At 50.9% G+C, this 6,517-nt stretch overlaps 1 pseudogene; it reads right to left on the bottom strand.

Moving 5' to 3' along the window:
* Positions 1–247: 247 nt before the first annotated feature.
* Positions 248–791, bottom strand: LOC129068679 (protein tyrosine phosphatase type IVA 1-like; annotated as a pseudogene).
* Positions 792–6,517: the final 5,726 nt, after the last annotated feature.

Here is a 6,517-nt window from a genome sequence, read left to right as displayed (position 1 = left end):
TAACTCGGTACTGCATGATTTCGGAAAAAGTCAACTGGTACAAATGATAAGCACATGTTAAAGCTGAACAGTAAGAATCTTTTGGTAAGTGTCAAAATGGTTGATTGAAATCCAAACATAGAGGTGTGCAGTTTTGTCACGCTTGTGGCCTGGTGAAACTGCTTTTTAATACTCCGATGGAAGCTTCATTAGATTTACTCACCAAGCCAATATGTTGGCTAGCGTGTATGACAAGTTAGGTCCTATCTCAAGTCCCACTTCCAAGGCAATGGCATCCGGCACCCGTTTGATTGAATACAACAGCTGTTTCTGTGACCATTGGAGTCTTTGAAGCGCAGCCGCATTTTAGGGTGATACTCCTCCAAATACAAAAGCTGCTTACTGTTAAAAGCTCCACGCTGCTTCTGTCTTATGAACCGTACCGCGCCTTTGTGTTTCATTCCACCTTCAATTAATGCCCCGGCACCCTCCCGAGGCCTGCGGCACGAGGAACAGCAGCACAACGACCAGGTGCCTCACGGAGCGGAATTTCACAGGACGCAGCTAGTCACCACGGTCTGGTTGGCTGGTGGTGCACCATCAGCAAAAGACCGGTCAAGAGCGTGGATGCCTTCTTTCTCCGCAAGAGTAGTGTCGTAAGTTTCACATAAGCTAACTATCGTGGTAACTCTGCACTTCTCAAGTCCCTCGATTCTTTTGTTTAAGATTGCATTGGTTGGATTGTGTGTGATAAGAAACCTCGTGTTCTTGTAGGTGATTTCCGCAGGAGCTGGGCAGTTCATTCGAGCCATGATAATTTAGTTAACAGTCAATGGGGTTAAGAAAGAATTTAAAAATTGAATACAGAAATGGTGCAAAGAAACTGAGTCTACTTCAATACACTCCACTTGACATTCTCAGTCCTTTGAGTATGAGGTTGGGAGCAATAGGAAAAGAAATGGGCCTCCTAACGAGAAGCCACAATTCTTCAATCCAGTAATACTGAGGCGATAAAAAGGAATTGCACTGAGGTTTACCCATCCAAGGCAGGACTCTTGTAAAATACTCTGCAGATTTCAATTCAACACTTCTGTGTCCAGGTTAACCACTCTTATGGGGGTTCTTGGTGGAGCAGTAATGAATTTCTACCATTCACTTATCTGCATAGAGGTCGTGGTGTGCCTGCAAAGTAATCTCCACTGTCCTTCAGAAACTCCATAAATGTGTGACCAAGAACGCCACAGAACTGAGAATACGTTTACTCATTGAAGATTGTGGCCAAGTCATACAGCTGGTCCCAGGGCTGCAGTGACACAGACAGCAGAGGCGGCGGCAGGGCAGGAGGGCAGTGAGCGGCTCCGAGGAGAGCGCGTAGCCAAGCCGGCCCGCAGTTGACAGAGCCAAATGGGCGCTGAGGCCTGCAGTATTTTTTTAATAGTAAAGGATTGGAAAGAACTTAAACACCCATCAATGGAGGATGATAAGCTCCATAAAAATATATCCACTCAATGAACACCAAAGCTGTTAAAAAAGAATGGGACAATTTCTATGTTTGAATCTGAAATGATCACTTAGGTAACCTATTATGGGAAAAGAACAAGGGTCAAGGACAAAGCATTACACTTGCATACACAGCTGCGCAAGCCTTAGTTCCCCGTCTCCTAACCCAGGGTGCACACCTGTGTCCTCTTGCGGCCCCTGTTCCTGCTCTGCCCAGGTCCGGCCCTGGGGTTTCCGGTGCAGCCTGCCCTGGCCTGAGTCGGCTTTGTCTCCCAGCTGCTCTCACCTGGGATTCTTCTGAGTGGGCTGCCCCCAGACTACTGGAGTCATTGTCCCTCCTTGCAGAGAGCTGAAAGTCACCTGCCACCAGGATGGCCTTTAACTGGTGACTGACAGAGAAGGGAGCATGAAAGCCCAGCCTTTTAGCTCAGGCTGGGAAACTTGGAATGTGGCTCAGTCCCTGTGGGGACAGGGACAGGGAGGAGGAGCTCCCCTTGGCAGGTCTCTACGGGCTCACAGCCTGGCCCGATGTCCTCTCTCCTCTGTCCGCTTCCCTCCTGCCCTTTCCGGTCTCCCTGGGGCCTTCCTTAGCACATCACTGCCACCTAGGTCTGCGTCTGCTTCTGGGGCCTGCGACCCACACAGCTGCTCCCTCCGCCGCTCCTTACCTGCCCCCTGCCTTCCCACGGGCATGGAGGGCTTACGGGGCTAGGTAGTTCCCCATGGCAGTGTTGCGAATACTATTAATAAAAATACCAAACAATAATATGAACAAAATAGCTTCCTTGTACTCAGCAGTGTCTCTGAGCAAGACCCTGGGTGAAGTGCTATATCTGCGTCACCTTGTCGAACCCCAACAACAACCCTTATGATCTAGGTATTCTGATTACTCTCATTTTACAGGTTGGGGAACTGAGGCTCCCAGAACTAAGCCACTTGTCCCAGGTCCCCATTGGGAAGCGGCAAGTGGTTCTGAAGTTTTTATTTTGAAATGTATCTCCCCTGACAAACTCATGTCCACTGCTGTATGAAACTAGCACAGTGAAGTGAGCACTGACGCTGCGTGTGCCAGGAAAATCTGCATTTTCAAAGCAGGCAAAACAGGGCAAGCTTTACTTTTCCAAGAGAGTCTCTACTTTGCAATCTTCCTTTCATGAACACAACCCCTGTCTCAGCAGCAAATCCTCGGAGGACCTTCAAGGCGGGCAGAATTCTGGGCAGCAGGCGCTTGCAGGGTGGGAAGGGGGCGGGGCCTGGAGAGGTGCCCAGCGCTGCAGTGAGCCACACAGCGGCCCTCTGGCTTCCTGGGCACCGTGAGACAGAGTAAAGGGACTGTTGCATAATTTACTAGAGAGAAACATTTGCATAATTTACTAGCAAAACTCCCTGCATTCCAATCCTGCTTCTCCTCCACAACCCAAGTGCTGCCCTGAACAGCAAGACTCCGCCCCTGGCCCTGAGGGCTCCGAGCCCAGACGCCAGGTGGGTGAGTCAGCTCTGGGAAGAAGGAGGGTTCCCGGAAGCCAATCCACACTGAGATGCCTGGAAAAAACCTAACCTCACAAGGAAGTGCTGCGACTGTAAGTAAAACCCACGCAGCCCCCCCAGAACCCTGGTCCCAGCTTGCGTCCCTGCAACACCCTCCAATGCCACGGCCACTCCGACTCCACTCCTGCCAGGAGGAGGGCGCGGGGGAGGACAGACTGCAGAGAGACAGTGGTCTTACCAGACTGCAGTGAAATACCTTCCTGGCGCAAAGTTTTACACGGCATCTGCCCAGGCCAGGGGAGGCGTCTGTTTGACAGACCCCCGCACACCCAGGGTTCACGTGGCCCTTTTTTTCTGTTCTGCTCCTTCCTTGTCCACAAGCCCTGCTCTTGCTGAGAAGAGAAGAGGTGCACCTGAGAGAAACACATGGGAGGGAACGGGGCGCGCAAGGCCCCAAACCTGTGCCCGTGTGGGCAGCATCTCCCTGCAAGCGGAGTGCCTGCTGGCAAGGAAGTGATGCGGGCACCGGGGAAGGGAGGAGGAGGGAGGAAGGAGCCGTTCCTCTTCAAAGGCGTGCCTGCCCTTGGTCCCCAGGAACGCTTGGTGTTTCCATCCACGGAGGACAGTCCCAAACATGCCAGCCCGCTGCCCGCCCCTCGGACAGCCTGCCCGTCTCCTGCTGCGGGAGGGACCTCCTGGGCTGCCACCTGTTGGGAGTCACCAAGTTCCTGAGCATCGGATATGAACATAAAAACAAAGTGAACTTGTGTTCTTTACAGAGGTTTTAAAAACACAGAAAAGTACAATAGAACCGTAAAATGACTTGCCGCTTGGAAATAACCACTTTCCCTCAACACTTTACGACGACAAATTTCAAACATTCAGAGCAGTTGGAAGAATTGTGTGAAGAACTCCCACGCACTCACGAATTCGATTCTGCACCTCGCATCTCCGTTTCCTGCTCGCAGCTCTATCCATTATCCAGGCCTGGACCTCGCCATCGATTTATCTTTTTTTCTGATGCATTTCAAATTAAGTTGAAAACAGCAGTATGCTTTCCCAAAACACTTTTGCATAAATATTATTAATTAGAGTGAAATAAACCTTTTCCTATGAATATTTTTAAAATGCACAGAAGTGGAGAGGACAGTGTCATGGACCGGAACAGCCATCACACAGGCTTACCAGCTGTCAGCATTGTTTCCATCTTGTTCCATCTGCCCCTCCTTTTTTAAAAACAAAAAAATCACTCATTTTTTTTAAAGCAAGTTTTATTTTAACTTGTTAAAGTAATGCATACTTGAGCCCTGGCCGGTGTGGCCCAGTTCGTTGGGCATTATTTCGCAAAATGGAAGGTCGCCAGTTTGATTCCGGGTTGGGGCACGTGCCTGGGTTGTGGGCCAGGTCTCTGGTTGAGGCGTATGCAAGAGGCAACCGATGTTTCTCTCCTTTTCTTTCTCCCTCCCTTACCCTCTCTCTAAAAATAAATAAATAAAATCTTAAAAAATAAAAGTAATACATATTTGCACCCATCGTAATAATGGTTGACTCAGGCATTCGATGGGTGCAAAATTATGAAAAAAATTTGGTAGGGAACAGCATATTCACAGAGAACTATCACTCAGAACTCACTTCCCATTACAGAGGGAGCACGGAGCTTACGCTGGAGAGGCTGGTGGGCAGCACCCTAACCAAGTGATCCCAGCTCACGTCGCCGAGGGCTGCTAGGCCGTCGCGGCGTGACTCCCGCTGTGACAACCAGAAACACCCAGTGGGGCTCAGGTCCCCAGAAAACATCAGACCAGCACAGAGTAGGGGCATTAGAACAAGAAGCAAATGTCTAGGCTTGCTGACAATCAAGGCCACGACGGAGAAGAAAGGCTGAGGAACTGCCCCAGGGCTACAGGGGGTGGGGGCGGTGTCCTGAGCGAGGCAGAGTCCCAGCCGCCTGCGGGCTAGTGCCGCAAAGAGCGCCGCTGGGACACACAGCCAAGTCTGAGCGGGGGCTGTACACTTGATAGATTCACGATGAATTTCTGAATTTCATCACTATACTGTGGTTAAGAGGGTGCCCTTGATCCTAGAATCTTAGGAAGTCACACTGAATAATTGGGGTGAAGGGTCTGGGTGATGCAGTCTACGAGCAAATGGCTCAGAAAAGCAACTTTATGTTCATAGGTATGATGATATGTAATTATAACATTATATATAACATGTCACATATAATGTATAATATATAATATATTATCACAAAAAGAGAAAACAAATGTGATGAAATGTTAACGATGAGTGACTCCAGGTGAAGTCTATACAGTTCTTTTTTAAATCCATGTGAATTTTCTGCAGATTTGAAATTATTTCAGAATATAGCATTTTAAAATAAAACCTGTGCACGGACAGTGCAGCAGCACAAAGGCAGCAGGGCACCCCTGGCGCCCGGGGCCCGCCCGCGGCCCCAGGACGCGGCCTCGCTGGCTGGCGCACGGACAGCCGTGGCGCCGTCGTTCCCGAATTGTGCGCAGTTTCCTGTCCCTCCCCTTTCATGTAATGTGATTACATGAGCATTTTTTTGTGTTACAAAAATTTCCTTAAAAAATATCATTTTTAGTGGTCCCTTCGTCGTGTGCCCATGATTTCTTTAGCTAGTCCTGCTTTTTGGAATTTGTGTATTTTTCTGGTTTTCCGATGCTGCAAATGAGGCAGTGATGAACAGCTTTGGATGTTCATCTCTGCTGCTCCTCTGACCGTGTCCTCAGGAAGAGTCTGGGGAGGGAGTGCTGGGGGAGGGGACGGCAGGCCGTCTGACAGCGGCCTTGGTGGGTGCTGCTGAGCAGCATTCCAGGCCAGCCGGACCGGGGCACGCCCAGCTCCCTGGCAGGCTTGGCATGATCACAAATCATTAAAACATTTGCCAGGCTGAGGTGTCCCCCCGGGGTCTAGTTGTTTTCCTTGATTACGAGTATGTCCCTTCCCATCGTCCTTCTGTGCGTCATCTGTTTGCGTCCCTAGTCCATTTTCCTGGGCCCGTCACCGTGTTTTTCTCCCCGATGGGTCGTGGCTGTGAGGACTGATGTGCAGTGATTCTCGTGGGGAGCTGCAGTGGCACAGGGAGAGCCTCTGGGCCACCACCCGGGTCACGCTCTGGCTCAGCTGCTTGCTGGCGGTGCCGCCGGCCGGGCTATGCACCCTCCAGGTGCCTCTGCTTCCCCTCCTGTGGAAGGAGCTGTGAGGGTGGGGGAGCCAAGCCCCGCAGAGCGCTCAGAACTAAGAAAAATGGCGCCAGTGCATGCCCACTAAGGAGACCCGCCCTCAGTCCTACTGTTGCGAGTCGTCCCCTCCCCACACGGGGAAGGCCCAGCTAGCGGAGCGGCCTCCACCACAGGAGCCGGAGGAAAGGGCCAGAGCCCACTGTCCGCTGAGCCAAGTCTTGGAGGAATGCCTACCACTTAAAAACATTCTCAGAGCCACAAAGATAGGCCTCTTGGCCCCAGATCAAAACCCGAGTGAGTCCCAAGGTAGAGTTCATGGCTTCCTGTAGGAGATGCCTCCC

The sequence above is a fragment of the Pteronotus mesoamericanus genome, unplaced genomic scaffold (genome assembly GCF_021234165.1).
Source record: "Pteronotus mesoamericanus isolate MK-2021 breed Mesoamerican mustached bat unplaced genomic scaffold, CSHL_Meso_final contig_22, whole genome shotgun sequence".
NCBI classification, from domain to species: domain Eukaryota; kingdom Metazoa; phylum Chordata; class Mammalia; order Chiroptera; family Mormoopidae; genus Pteronotus; species Pteronotus mesoamericanus.
This window is presented reverse-complemented; position numbering and strand designations above follow the sequence as displayed.